This window comes from Cherax quadricarinatus, chromosome 3 (genome assembly GCF_038502225.1).
Source record: "Cherax quadricarinatus isolate ZL_2023a chromosome 3, ASM3850222v1, whole genome shotgun sequence".
NCBI classification, from domain to species: Eukaryota; Metazoa; Arthropoda; class Malacostraca; order Decapoda; family Parastacidae; genus Cherax; species Cherax quadricarinatus.
Window position 1 is genome coordinate 53,277,604 of NC_091294.1, and position 16,330 is coordinate 53,293,933.

Here is a 16,330-nt window from a genome sequence, read left to right on the forward strand (position 1 = left end):
GAACATGACACTGGTATTTGTGGTGGAACATGACACTGGTACTTGTGGTGGAACATGACACTGGTACTTGTGGTGGAACATGACACTGGTACTTGTGGTGGAACATGACACTGGTACTTGTGGTGGAACATGACACTGGTACTTGTGGTGGAACATGACACTGGTACTTGTGGTGGAACATGACACTGGTACTTATGGTGGAACATGACACTGGTACTTGTGGTGGAACATGACACTGGTACTTGTGGTGGAACATGACACTGGTACTTGTGGTGGAACATGACACTGGTACTTGTGGTGGAACATGACACTGGTACTTGTGGTGGAACATGACACTGGTACTTGTGGTGGAACATGACACTGGTATTTGTGGTGGAACATGACACTGGTACTTGTGGTGGAACATGACACTGGTACTTGTGGTGGAACATGACACTGGTATTTGTGGTGGGACATGACACTGGTATTTGTGGTGGAACATGACACTGGTATTTGTGGTGGAACATGACACTGGTACTTGTGGTGGAACATGACACTGGTATTTGTGGTGAAACGTGGCACTGGTACTTGTGGTGGAACACGACACTGGTACTTGTGGTGGAACACGACACTGGTACTTGTGGTGGAACATGACACTGGTACTTGTGGTGGAACATGACACTGGTACTTGTGGTGGAACATGACACTGGTATTTGTGGTGGAACATGACACTGGTACTTGTGGTGGAACATGACACTGGTATTTGTGGTGAAACGTGGCACTGGTACTTGTGGTGGAACACGACACTGGTACTTGTGGTGGAACACGACACTGGTACTTGTGGTGGAACATGACACTGGTACTTGTGGTGGAACATGACACTGGTACTTGTGGTGGAACATGACACTGGGACTTGTGGTGGAACATGACACTGGTATTTGTGGTGAAACATGACACTGATGCTTGTGGTGGAACATGACATTGGTACTCGTGATGGAGCATGACACTGGTACTAGTGGTGGAATATGACACGGGTACTAGTGGAAGTATTTGGCATGCGGAGGATGAAACAGTGGAGGTGGGTTGGGACGGGCGCGAAGTTGTTTGGGTGGGTGTAGAGGGGTGGAGTAAACCGTCATGCACGCTCTGTGGTTCAGCACCCACTGACTGCATGGCGGCTGCAGCCCACAGCAAGCACTGGGTGGAGCTGCACGCACTTGCTCCGCCCACCCCAGTACTGAACCCACCCCTCACGCCCCCTTCCATTTGTGCCCATCCCCACCACCCTCAGATCTGCCACCCCTACCACTACCCCACCACTTCCTCAACCCCAGCACTTCTTCCACAACTACCACTTCATCCTCTCTCACCCGTTCCTCCCCCACCTCGAGTCTACCCGGATGGTATTCCGGGGATCAGCGTCCCCGCGGCCCGGTCCACAACCAGGCCTCCCGGTGGATTAGGACCTGATCAACCAGACTGTTACTGATAGCCACACACAAACCGATGTACGGACTACAGCCCGGCTGACCCAGCACCGACTTTAAGCATCTGTCCAGCTCCCTCTTGAAGGCAGCCAGGGGCCTATTGGGAATATACCCTTATGGATGGAGGAAGGCTTTTGAACAGTCTTGGGCCCCGGACACTTATGGTGTTTTCTATTAGTGTACTAATGGCACCCCTACTTTTCATTGTTTTTTTGCACCCTGTATCCAGTCTTTCACTTTCTTAGGGAGTGATTTCTGTGTGCAGATTCGAGACCATTCCTTCTAGTATTCTCCAAGCGTAGATTATGATGTACATCTCTCGCCTGCGTTCCAGTGAGTACAAGTCAAGTGCTTCCAAGCGTTCCCAGTAGTTGAGGTGTTTGATAGAACTTATACGTGCAGTAAAGAATCTCTGTACATTCTCTAGATCTGCAGTTTCACCTGCTGTGAACGGAGATGTTAATGTACAGCAGTATTCCAGCCTAGAGAGAACAAGTGATTTGAAAAGGATAATCATTGGTTTGGCATCTCTTGTTTTGAATATTCTAATTATCCATCCTATCATTTTCTTTGTTGTTGTGATCATGGCACTGTTGTGATCCTTGACAGTGAGATCCTCAGACATTAACACTCCAAGGTCCCTCATATTAATTTTTCGCTCTATTGTACGATCAGAGTTTGTAGTATACTCATTTCTAGTTATTATCTCCTACAGTTTTCCGTAACGGAGTAGTTGAAATTTGTCTTCATTGAACATCATATTGTTTACCGTTGCTCATTGCAAATCTTGATTTATATCTTCTTGGAAGTTACCTGTGTCCTCAGTAGATGAGTCTCGTGCAGATCCTGGTATCGTCTGCAGAGGATGACACGATGCTGTGGATTACATCTCTATGTCTGATATGAAGATGAGGAACAGGATGGGGGCGAGTACTGTACCTTGTGGAATAGAGCTTTTCATTATGGCGCCTTCCGATTAAACTGTTGACCACTAGTCTTTGTGTTCGATTGGTTAGAAAGTTGAAGATCCATCTCCCCACTTTGCCAGTTATTCCTTTAGCACGTATTTTGTGCGCTATTATGCCATGATCGTACCTGTCAAAGGCTTTTGCAAAGTCTGTGTATATTACATCTGCATTCTTTTTTTCTTCCAGTGCATCCAGGACCATATCATAGTGATCCAGTAGTTGCGAGAGGCAGGAGCGACCTGCCCTGAACCCATGATTCCTTGAATTGTACAGTTTTTGGGAATCCAAGTGATTTGCAATCGTGCTTATTCGCACTCTTTCAAGGATTTTAATGCTTTGGGACGTTAGAGCTATTGGTGTGTAGTTCTTAGCTAATGCTTTGCTGCCACCTTTATGGAGTGAGGCTATATCTGTCTAAGCTCCTTCTCCATAGCATACTTAGGGCGCACGAAAGGGGTTTTTTTTTGCAGTTCTTAATGAGCACAGAGTTCCACCACTTCCTTCCCCACCACTTCCTCCACCCCACCACTTCCTCCACCCCACCACTTCCTCCACCCCACCACTTCCTCCACCCCACCACTTCCTCCACCCCACCACTTCCTCCACCCCACCACTTCCTCCACCCCACCACTTCCTCCACCCCACCACTTCTTCCACCCCACCACTTCTTCCACCCCACCACTTCCTTCTCCCTACCACTTCCTCCCCCACCAGTTCCTCTGCCCTACCACTTCCTCATCCTTACCACTTCCTCCACCCCACCACTTCTTCCTCCCCCACCACTTCGTCCGCTCCACCACTTCGTCCACCCCCGCCACTTCCTCCCCCCCCGCCACTTCCTCCACCCCCCACCACTGCCACCCCCCCCACTTCCTCCCCCCCCACCACTTCCTCCACCCCCACCACTTCGCCTTACCATCCCACCATTTGCACTCAGACTACTTCCTCTTCCGTCTACATCGCCTCCTCAACCCACCAGTGCCTCCCAAACAACCACCATCCCCGCCCCTCCATCCCTACCCCATCCACACCCTGCAATCCCTACCCCGTAACCGTCATCCCCGTCCCCATCACCCACATTCCCACCACCCAGAGCCCCATCCCCACCACTAATATACCACCCACACAATCCCTCCCACCCTTATCCAGCATTAGCTTAGTACTCCATGGGACAGTCGTGGTGCCTTTGTTATCCTCATAGAGGACACAGATACACTTGCCACAACTTTGTCATTTGCAGATACTACTCTTGGAACCCATGACTGGGATCCAAGAATAGTAAGACTCGCAATTCATCAAAGGTGTATGGTATATATCGTTAGAAATACAAGAATATATAAATGCGGATTGTAAACTCCAGAAATAGTACCTGGAGTTTACCTGGAGAGAGTTCCGGGGGTCAACGCCCCCGCGGCCCGGTCTGTGACCAGGCCTCCCGGTGGATCAGAGCCTGATTAACCAGGCTGTTACTGCTGGCTGCACGCAAACCAACGTACGAGCCACAGCCCGGCTGGTCAGGTACCGACTTTAGGTGCTTGCCCAGTGCCACCTTGAAGACTGCCAGGGGTCTGTTTGTAATCCCCCTTATGTATGCTGGGAGGCAGTTGAACAGTCTCGGGCCCCTGACACTTATTGTATGGTCTCTTAACGTGCTAGTGACACCCCTGCTTTTCATTGGGGGGATGTTGCATCGTCTGCCAAGTCTTTTGCTTTCGTAGTGAGTGATTTTCGTGTGCAAGTTCGGTACTAGTCCCTCTAGGATTTTCCAGGTGTATATAATCATGTATCTCTCCCGCCTGCGTTCCAGGGAATACAGGTTTAGGAACCTCAAGCGCTCCCATTAATTGAGGTGTTTTATCTAGTATACAAGAGAGGATGTTTAGTAAATTTAACCCCCAAGAGTCAGAAAATTTGTTACAAAATAAAGTAGTACCAGACACATTGGGAAAGTCGAGAGTATCATAAACCTTTACCAGTGCTCGGATAACCTTAATACACAACGATACCGTTATCTGTGTAAAATTTATACAGCTGGAGAAAAATGAAAAGGAGATCAGATATAGAAAGAAAGCTTAGAATAATGTACAGACTTAGAAAAAAGGTTTAGAAATTGCTTAATATGTAAATGTCACAACGAAAGAAAGATAACCTTTACCGAGAGATTGCCGAGTTTGAACAGAAATTTCTACTTTCATATCATATGAAGAAGCACAAAGAGAACAAAAAAGCTGTACAGGATGTTGCTAGAAACCTCACATGTGTCTACACATATACAAAATCTATGTTGAGAAATACGTATAGAATTGGACTATTAATCATAGGAGTTTCGTGCACTGACGATGAAAAAAATGAGCGAAATACTAAAAGACCGGTATGAAGCAACGTGGAGAATGTCACACAGATTATATAAGAACCTAAGAAAGAAGGAACACTACAGCAGGCCTACTGACCCATGCGAAGCAAGTCCATGTCACCCCCCGCTTATACCACTGACCCACCTAGTCAAGTTACATTCACTTAAGGAAAGAGCACGGCATCAGACCTAGTAGCACAAGCTAGTCAGGTCTAACTCAAACCAACCCACACCCACTTACGTATTCATCTAACCTATTTTTAAAACTTATCAACGTTTTCGCTTCTATGACGGTACTCGGGAGTTTGTTCCACTCATCCACAACTATATTACCAAACCAGTGCGCTCCTATATCCTTTCTGAATCTGAATTTTTCCAATTTAAAACCATTGCTGTGAGTCCTGTCTTGGCTGGAAATTTTCAGCACGCTATTTACGTCTCCTTTATTTATTCCTGTTTTCCATTTATACACCTCAATCATATCCTCCCTAATTCTACACCTTTCTAGAGAGTGCAGATTCAGGGCCCTCACTCTGTCCTCATAGGGAAGATTTCTGATACATGGGATCAACTTTGTCATGCTCCTCTGTACGTTTTCCAGAGCATTTACATCCATTCTGCAATAAGGTGACCAGAACTGCGCAGCATAATCTAAATGAGGCCTAACCAAGGATATGTACAGTTGAAGAACAACCTGAGGACTTCTATTATTTATGCTTCTTGATATGAAGCCAAGAATTCTGTTAGCTTTATTGCAAACACTTATGCACTGTTGTCTTGGTTTTAGATTACTGCTAACCAGAACTCCCAAATCCTTTTCGCAATCAGTAGTATTAAGGTCTACATTATTTAGTTTATATGTGGCATGGTTATTTTCCGGTCCAATGATTAGAACCTTGCACTTGTCTATATTAAACTGCATCTGCCACTTCTCTGACCATTGCATCAGTCTATTCAAATCATCCTGGAGTGCTCTGATGTCCTCATTAGAATGAATTGGACGGCCTATTTTGGTGTCATCAGCAAATTTGCTTATGTCACTATTTATTCCCTCATCTATGTTTATGAAAATTGTGAACAACTCCGGGCTCGACACTGACCCCTGCAGAACACCGCTTGTGGCGTGCCCCCATTCTTATTTCTCCCCATTAATGCAAACTCTCTGCTGCCTATTTGTCAGCCATGCCTCTACCCAGGAAAAAAAAAATTCTCCTCCTATTCTGTGTGCCTTAAGTTTCCTCAATAGCCTCTGGTGTGGAACTCTATCGAAAGCCTTACTCAAGTCCATATACACAATATCATATTCATTACCATGATCTACCTCCTCAAACACCGTAGTGAAAAAAGTTAGTTAATTCGTAAGACAGGAACGCCCCTTTGTAAAACCGTGTTGAGATTCATTAATGAATTTGTGCCTGTCATGATGGCTACGAATTGTTTCGGCAATTATTGATTCCATAAATTTTCCCACTATGGATGTAAGGCTTATTGGTCTATAGTTCGAAGCTAAGGACCTGTCACCTGCCTTGTAAATAGGTATTACATTTGCCATTTTCCACTTATCAGGCACTATGCCAGTTTGTAGTGATATGTTGAAAAGATTAGCCAAAGATATGCAAAGTACCGGGCCGCGGGGGCGTTGACCCCCGGAACTCTCTCCAGGTAAACTCCAGGTAACATTCCTTTAAAACCCTTGCAAACAGTTCATTAGGACCTGGGGATTTGTTAGGTTTTAATTTATTTGTCTGAGGACCATGTCACTAGTTACTGCAATCGTGCTGAGTTTATTATCGTCCTGCTCTACATAATTTATTATTTCTGGAATTTCACTAGTATCATCCTGGGTAAAAACTGGGAGGAAGTAAGTATTGAAAATTTCACACACATCCTTATCACTGTCAGTGATCTGACCTGAGTTACTCTTAAGTGGGCCTATCTTCAAATCCCTTGCGACCTTAGCCTCATAATCCCATTTTGCTTTTCTTATTCCTTTTTTTTATTTCTCACTTTAATTGAATATATTGATTTCTTATCTGCCCATCCCCTCTTTTGGTATGCCTATATACGACTCTCATTTGACCAGTGAGATGTTTTAATCTATTGTTCATCCGTTTGGGATCATTTTTGTTAGATCTAATTTCCCTACTCGGAACAAACGATGCCTGGGCAACTAGAACTATGCTCTGAAAAACGTCATATTGGCAACCAATACCACCTACCTGATCCATAGTCAGATCATCCCAATTTAGCTCACCCAGGTAATTTCTCAGTTCCATGAAATTGGCCAAGCGAAAGTCTGGGACAGAGATTTGATTGCGGTTATCTGGGTAATTCCATTATATATTGAAACTAAGTGATTTGTGATCGCTTTCCCCAAGCTCACCATAAACCTCAAGATTATTAATTAGTGATTCTTTAAGAACATAAGAACGAAGGAACACTGCAGCAGGCCTACTGGCCCTTTTTGGCAAGAATCAAGTCAAGCAGATTGTTTCCTCTAGTTGGTTCTGTCACAAACTGTTTTAAAAAGCAATCCTGAACCATATCAAGAAAGTCACTAGACTCAAGATTTCCTGTCACATTGTTCCAGTCAATTTCTCTAAAGTTAAAATCTCCCATTACACAACATTTTCATATCTAGATGCCTTATGAATTTCGTCCCATAACAGCTTACTGCACTCTATCAAGGTTTGGGGGGCCTGTAAATCACACCCAGAATTAATTTGTCACGACCCTCGAGAAACTGTAAACAGATTCTGTGTCTGACGTTTTTAATCATGTCTAACACAACAATTTAATTTATCTCTGACATACATCGCCACTCCACCACCCTTCCTGTTGACCCTATCAGTGTGGAATAGTTTATAACTGTGTATGTTGCATTCAGAAGGAATTTCTCTATCTTTCAAGTTGAACCAGGTCTCCATTATAGCAATAATATCTATGTTACCTGCACTTGCAAGTAATCTCAGCTCATCTATCTTATTAGACTCCTACTATTTGTATAGTAAACTTTAGGGAAGCTAGTCACTCGTTGCCTTCTGCTATCTCTCTCTGTTTGTTGATCACTTGTTTTGCCTTTACTAGCAACTTTATTTTGAATATTGTCTTTTAAACGTATCCCTGAGGAATCCCAGTAATATTGCTGTTTTCAACCCTAATACTGCAGCCTGGTTGTTTTCCACAAACACCCATACCTCTGTAATCTGTCAGTGTAAAGCCCTAGATAAGTCATCAATTACCCCCTCAATGGAATTGGCTAATGCAACTACTCCAGCCCCAGAGAGATGAACCCCATCCCTTGCATACATATCACGTTTGCCATAGAAATTGTCCCAGTTATCAATGAATGGGATTGCAAGTTCCTTGCAGTACCTGTCTGGCCAGCAATTTATACCAATTGCCCTAGACATCCATTCATTGCCCACTCCCCTTCTAGGCAAGATGCTACATATGATTGGGATCCCTCCCTTAGACCTGACTACTTCTATGGCTGACCTGTACTGACCCATTAGCTCCTGTCTCCTGCCCTTCCTAATGCCATTACCACCAGCACTAAGATAGATATTATCCAACCTGCTGACTATATCACCAACACCAGCTCTTGGGTGGCACACGCTCTGACCTTCCCATCACTCTTACAAAGGCATGGTCCATATATTTTACCTGAGTCTCTCCCAGTCAGAATATTCTTGATTAGCAGGGGAGTCAGTGGTACCTTTAACTTCACTAACCACTGAAGAATTAGAAAAAAAAATGGGAAACATGCCCACCTATTCAGAACATGGACCGGATTCATGAACTTCTTTGTTTATAAAGAAGTGCAAAATACTACTAGCGTGAGCATTCGGTGTTCTTGGGAGGAAGAGTTCCGATCTGGACGAAATCCCAGACGCCTCAAGTGCAGACATAGTTCCTTTGCATCAAGTAAGGCAGTAGCGCACTAGTCTAAAATTATAGACCAGTAACCTTAACACTGCACATCACATATGGAAAAGCATAACCTACATAACCTAAACCAGCATGGGTTTACAGCAGGTAGATAATGCTTGTCATAACTACTAAACCAAGATGACAGAATTACCGAGGTATTGGAAGAAAATCAAAATGCAGTTGTAGTCTACTTGTGTTGGACAAACACGGTTTGGACTGATTATACATAAGTTGAGAACGATAGATATCACTGGAAAAATAGTCATAAGGATTTTCAGTTTTCTTACAAACAGAACACAAACAATAGTAGTTACCAGAGCAAAATTCAGCATTAGCAGAGTAAAAAAAATCAGTACCCCTTGCACCTTTACTGTTTTTCTCATAGCAATCATTTATATATAAAAAAACCAATTGCCACAAGACAGTGAAAAATTACAAGACGATATAAGCAAAAGTCTTTATGTAGGCAGTAGAGAATAACGGCTTTGAATGGTGACAAGTTTCGATTGCTTAGTTACGAAAAAAATAACTGAAAAGAAACACTGTACATAAGTCACAAAAGGAGCACCAAGCAGAACAAAAAGAACATGTTAAGGATCTGGGTGTAATAAGGTCAGTTAACCTTCCTTTCAAAGAACACAATAATAGAAATGTTACGATGGCCTGTAAAATAATGGGGGTGGATAATAAGAACTTTCAGGACAAGGGAAATAATGCAAATAATGACACTTTTCAAATCACTTAAAGAACTGTTCGGTGTTGACGGCGCCTTTCAGGACATCAGAGATGTCAGGGCTTCAACAGACTCAAAGTTCATTTACGACCTTCATATAGAGCCAGTAAAGCTTTTAAATTGCTGGGTACGTCTTACAGTCCAAAATATGTATTCATTAGAGCGAAGGAGCGAGAGTTACATGATAATATATACGTGGAAAGTACTTAAAGGCCTTGTCCCAAATCTGCACACTAGTATAACAAGATACTGGACTGAGAGAGATGGGATTTTTACCAAAAGATGTGAGAAATAATGCCGGAACAAGTGTAGAAGTCTTCAATGAAAAAAACTGGAAGAGTACTTTCTTCAAGAGCCTGATCAACCAAGCTGTGATGGATACGTAGGCCAGCTGGTCGAAAGCAGTAACAACCAAGTTGATCAGGCAAGCAGCAAACAAATCTGGCCCAGGTCCGGGCTACTGCAGTAAGAAAGCACTTGAAACTCATCAGAGATTACAATGACAGTATTATAATGGTGGTTCACAGTTGTACCATAACTCTGGGTCACACTGGCACCATAACTCTGGGTCACACTGGCACCATAACTCTGGGTCACACTGGCATTATGACTCGTCACTGGCGTGATGGTGGGTTACAGTAACATGGTGTTTCACAGTGGAATCATGATAGGTCACAGTGGCACCATGCATCACAGTGATACCATGGACCACAATGGTACTGTGATGGCTCACAGTGCTACCATGATGGATCACAGTGGTAGGATGCGTCTCAGTGGTACCATGATGGATCACAGTGGTGCCATGATGGATCACAGTGGTGCCATGATGGATCACAGTGGTGCCATGATGGATCACAGTGGTGCCATGATGAGTCACAGTAGTACCATGATGGATCACAGTGGTGCCATGATGAGTCACAGTAGTACCATGATGGATCACAGTGGTGCCATGATGGATCACAGTGGTGCCATGATGGATCACAGTGGTGCCATGATGAGTCACAGTAGTACCATGATGGATCACAGTGGTAGGATGCGTCTCAGTGGTACCATGATGGATCACAGTGGTGCCATGATGGATCACAGTGGTGCCATGATGAGTCACAGTAGTACCATGATGGATCACAGTGGCGTTATAATGGATCACATTAGTACCATGCGTCACAGTATTACGGGTTACAGTACCATGGATCACAGTGGTACCGTGAGTCACGGTTGTACCATGGATCGCAGTGATACCATAGGTCATGGAAGTACCATGAATCACAGTATTATCATGGGTCACAGTAATACCATGGATCACAATAGTACCATGGGTCACAGTACTATGGATCACAGTACCATGGCTCACAGTGGTACCTTAGGTCACAGTAGTACCATGGATCACAATCGTACCATGGATCACAATCGTACCATGGATCATAGTGGTACCATGGATCATAGTGGTACCATGGATCACAGTGGTATCATGGATCACAGTAGTACCATAGATCACAGTAGTACTATGGATCACAGTACATGGGTCCAAATAGTACGATGGATTACAGTGGTACCATGAATCACAGTAGTACTATGGATCACAGTCCCATGGATCACAGTGGTACCATGGGTCAGTAGTACCATGGATCACAGTGGTACCACGGGTCACAGTGGTACCTTGGGTAACAGTAGTACCATGGATCACAATCGTACCATGGAGCACAGTAATCCCCTGGATCATAGTGGTACCATGGATCACAATGATACCATAGATCACAGTACCATGGATCACAGTGGTACCATGGATCACAGTGCCATGGATCACAGTACCATAGGTCACAGTAGTACCATGGATTATAGTGGTACCATGGGTCACAGCACCATGGATCACAGTGGTTCTGTGGGTCACAGCAGCATGTTTCATAGTACAATGGATCAGGGTAGTACCATGGGTCACAGTGGTACCATGGGTCACAGTGGTACCATGGGTCACAGTGGTACCATGGATCACAGTGGTACCATGGGTCACTGGTACCATGGGTCATAATGGTACCATGGATCACAGTGGTACCATGGGTCACTGGTACCATGGGTCATAATGGTACCATGGGTCACAATACCATGGTGAATAAGTGTAGATGTGAGGGTAAGTGGGCATCGTTGTAGCTTGGGGTGGGTGGGGTTTAAAGTTAATTACTAAGTTTAACAAGTTATTGTGGACGACTTTAGTAAGAAGTGCAGTAAATAAAACCTTGGAATGTAACGTTATTGTCGCAAGTAAATATGAAACAAACGTGAGTGTGTTAAGTGTAAGAAGTCTGGTATGTTGCTTGAGAAGCAACATGCCAGACTTTGACGTGTCAACATAACCACAAGTACTATAAACAACACGCTTAAAAACGTAGGTTATCAGTTATCATGATCAATCAGCATTGTCAAAAATGTAACTCCTAATTAATAGCATAACCATCGAAGACACTGCGAGACTCCAAGCGGACATCAACCAAATCTTCAAATGAACCACTCAAAACAACATGAAGTTCAATGAAGAGAAATTTCAGCTACCCAGATATAGAAAACTTGAGGAAATTAAAACTGTATCAAGGTATACAACAAATTCTAACCATACAGTAGAGCGAAAAATTAATGTGTAGGACCTGAAAGTGATAATGTCAGAGGATCTCGCCTTCAAAGACCACAACAATGTGTATACCTCATCTGCTAGGAAAATGATAGGCTAGATAATGAGAACCTTCAAAACTAGGGACGCCAAGACCATGATTCTCTTCAAATCTCTTGTTCTCTCTAGGCTGGAATACTGTTGTACACTGCCTCTTTCAAGGCTGGCGAAATTGCTGACCTGGAGAGTGTACAAAGAACTTTTACGGCACACACAAGTACGATAAGGCACCTAAATTACTGGGAACGGTTGAAGTCCCTTGATTTGTATTCCCTGGAACGCAGGCGAGAGAGACATGATAATATACACTTGGAAAATCCTAGAGGGATTAGTACCAAACTTGCACACGAAAATGACTCCCTATGAAAGCAAAAGACTCAGCAGGAGATGCAACATTCCCCCGATGACAAGCAAGGGCGCCACGAGTACACTGAGAGACAACACAATAAGTGTCCGGGACCCAAAACAGTTCAACTGCCTCCCAGCATACATAAGAGGGATTACCAATAGACCCCTGGCTGTCCTCAATAAGGCGTTGAACAGGCACCTAAAGTCAGTACCTGACCAGCAGGGCTGTGGTTCGTACGTCAGTTTGCGTGCGACCAGCAGTAACAGCCTGGTTGATCAGACCTTGATCCACCACGAGGCCTGGTCTCAAACCGAGCCACGGGGGCGTTGACCCCCGAAACCCTCTCCAGGTATTCTGGAAATATTTCCTTTTTTGCATGAGAAAGTCTATAGTATATCGACTACAAAAATAAAAAAATGTTTATAATTATAACCATAATTTTTAAAAAGGGGGGGTTGACCGGTAAGCCAGCGGAAGGCCTCGGTCATATGAACAAAACTCCAGCAGCGGGTCATCATATGACTAGGACTCGCGTCAGGCAATACTTGTCGTGTTTCCTAACAAATGTTAGGTAACCTAAGCCTGATACATACTGTGCTCACAGACACTCACATGATGACCAATATATTTAATGACCAATATATTTATAGACGAGACCATTAATAAAGCTGTCAAATCTTAATTTAAGAGACGTTATAGGATTTGAAATTTGTCAACGAAAGGAGTGAAAGTGTCACATCGCAAGAACACAAACAACGGAATGCGAGACAGCGCCATTGAAAAACTCCAAACAAAACAAGTGAAGTAGAAAAAAAAAAGGAAATGCATAAGCATCAAGCAAACTTAATTTGCCAGAGACACGGACAATTAAAGAACAAAACCCGCGATAGAGTTGGTCATAAAAGTTCAAAATATGTATTTATTGTGTAAGAGGACATGCAGGCTTGGAAAGTAATACACATAATAAACATACTAGGAAGGTGATATTGTGTTGAAGGTTAGTGTTGCTGCCAACATTATGTTGAAGGTTAGTGTTGCTGTCAACATTATGTTGAAGGTTAGTGTTGCTGTCAACATTATGTTGAAGGTTAGTGTTGCTGTCAACATTATGTTGAAGGTTAGTGTTGCTGTCAACATCATGTTGAAGGTTAGTGTTGCTGCCAACATTATGTTGAAGGTTAGTGTTGCTGTCAACATTATGTTGAAGGTTAGTGTTGCTGTCAACATTATGTTGAAGGTTAGTGTTGCTGTCAACATTATGTTGAAGGTTAGTGTTGCTGTCAACATTATGTTGAAGGTTAGTGTTGCTGCCAACATTATGTTGAAGGTTAGTGTTGCTGTCAACATCATGTTGAAGGTTAGTGTTGCTGCCAACATGTTGAAGGTTAGTGTTGCTGTCAACATCATGTTGAAGGTTAGTGTTGCTGTCAACATTATGTTGAAGGTTAGTGTTGCTGTCAACATCATGTTGAAGGTTAGTGTTGCTGCCAACATCATGTTGAAGGTTAGTGTTGCTGCCAACATCATGTTGAAGGTTAGTGTTGCTGCCAACATCATGTTGAAGGTTAGTGTTGCTGCCAACATCATGTTGAAGGTTAGTGTTGCTGCCAACATCATGTTGAAGGTTAGTGTTGCTGCCAACATCATGTTGAAGGTTAGTGTTGCTGCCAACATCATGTTGAAGGTTAGTGTTGCTGCCAACATCATGTTGAAGGTTAGTGTTGCTGCCAACATCATGTTGAAGGTTAGTGTTGCTGCCAACATCATGTTGAAGGTTAGTGTTGCTGCCAACATCATGTTGAAGGTTAGTGTTGCTGCCAACATCATGTTGAAGGTTAGTGTTGCTGTCAACATCATGTTGAAGGTTAGTGTTGCTGTCAACATCATGTTGAAGGTTAGTGTTGCTGTCAACATCATGTTGAAGGTTAGTGTTGCTGTCAACATCATGTTGAAGGTTAGTGTTGCTGCCAACATCATGTTGAAGGTTAGTGTTGCTGTCAACATCATGTTGAAGGTTAGTGTTGCTGCCAACATCATGTTGAAGGTTAGTGTTGCTGCCAACATCATGTTGAAGGTTAGTGTTGCTGTCAACATCATGTTGAAGGTTAGTGTTGCTGTCAACATCATGTTGAAGGTTAGTGTTGCTGTCAACATCATGTTGAAGGTTAGTGTTGCTGTCAACATCATGTTGAAGGTTAGTGTTGCTGTCAACATCATGTTGAAGGTTAGTGTTGCTGTCAACATCATGTTGAAGGTTAGTGTTGCTGTCAACATCATGTTGAAGGTTAGTGTTGCTGTCAACATCATGTTGAAGGTTAGTGTTGCTGTCAACATCATGTTGAAGGTTAGTGTTGCTGTCAACATCATGTTGAAGGTTAGTGTTGCTGCCAACATCATGTTGAAGGTTAGTGTTGCTGTCAACATCATGTTGAAGGTTAGTGTTGCTGCCAACATCATGTTGAAGGTTAGTGTTGCTGTCAACATCATGTTGAAGGTTAGTGTTGCTGCCAACATCATGTTGAAGGTTAGTGTTGCTGCCAACATTATGTTGAAGGTTAGTGTTGCTGCCAACATCATGTTGAAGGTTAGTGTTGCTGCCAACATCATGTTGAAGGTTAGTGTTGCTGCCAACATCATGTTGAAGGTTAGTGTTGCTGCCAACATCATGTTGAAGGTTAGTGTTGCTGCCAACATCATGTTGAAGGTTAGTGTTGCTGCCAACATCATGTTGAAGGTTAGTGTTGCTGCCAACATCATGTTGAAGGTTAGTGTTGCTGCCAACATCATGTTGAAGGTTAGTGTTGCTGCCAACATCATGTTGAAGGTTAGTGTTGCTGCCAACATCATGTTGAAGGTTAGTGTTGCTGCCAACATCATGTTGAAGGTTAGTGTTGCTGCCAACATCATGTTGAAGGTTAGTGTTGCTGCCAACATCATGTTGAAGGTTAGTGTTGCTGCCAACATCATGTTGAAGGTTAGTGTTGCTGCCAACATCATGTTGAAGGTTAGTGTTGCTGCCAACATCATGTTGAAGGTTAGTGTTGCTGCCAACATCATGTTGAAGGTTAGTGTTGCTGCCAACATCATGTTGAAGGTTAGTGTTGCTGCCAACATCATGTTGAAGGTTAGTGTTGCTGCCAACATTATGTTGAAGGTTAGTGTTGCTGCCAACATCATGTTGAAGGTTAGTGTTGTTGCCAACATCATGTTGAAGGTTAGTGTTGCTGCCAACATCATGTTGAAGGTTAGTGTTGCTGCCAACATCATGTTGAAGGTTAGTGTTGCTGTCAACATCATGTTGAAGGTTAGTGTTGCTGCCAACATCATGTTGAAGGTTAGTGTTGCTGTCAACATCATGTTGAAGGTTAGTGTTGCTGCCAACATCATGTTGAAGGTTAGTGTTGCTGCCAACATCATGTTGAAGGTTAGTGTTGCTGTCAACATCATGTTGAAGGTTAGTGTTGCTGTCAACATCATGTTGAAGGTTAGTGTTGCTGCCAACATCATGTTGAAGGTTAGTGTTGCTGTCAACATCATGTTGAAGGTTAGTGTTGCTGTCAACATCATGTTGAAGGTTAGTGTTGCTGCCAACATCATGTTGAAGGTTAGTGTTGCTGCCAACATCATGTTGAAGGTTAGTGTTGCTGCCAACATCATGTTGAAGGTTAGTGTTGCTGCCAACATCATGTTGAAGGTTAGTGTTGCTGCCAACATCATGTTGAAGGTTAGTGTTGCTGTCAACATCATGTTGAAGGTTAGTGTTGCTGTCAACATCATGTTGAAGGTTAGTGTTGCTGCCAACATCATGTTGAAGGTTAGTGTTGCTGCCAACATCATGTTGAAGGTTAGTGTTGCTGTCAACATCATGT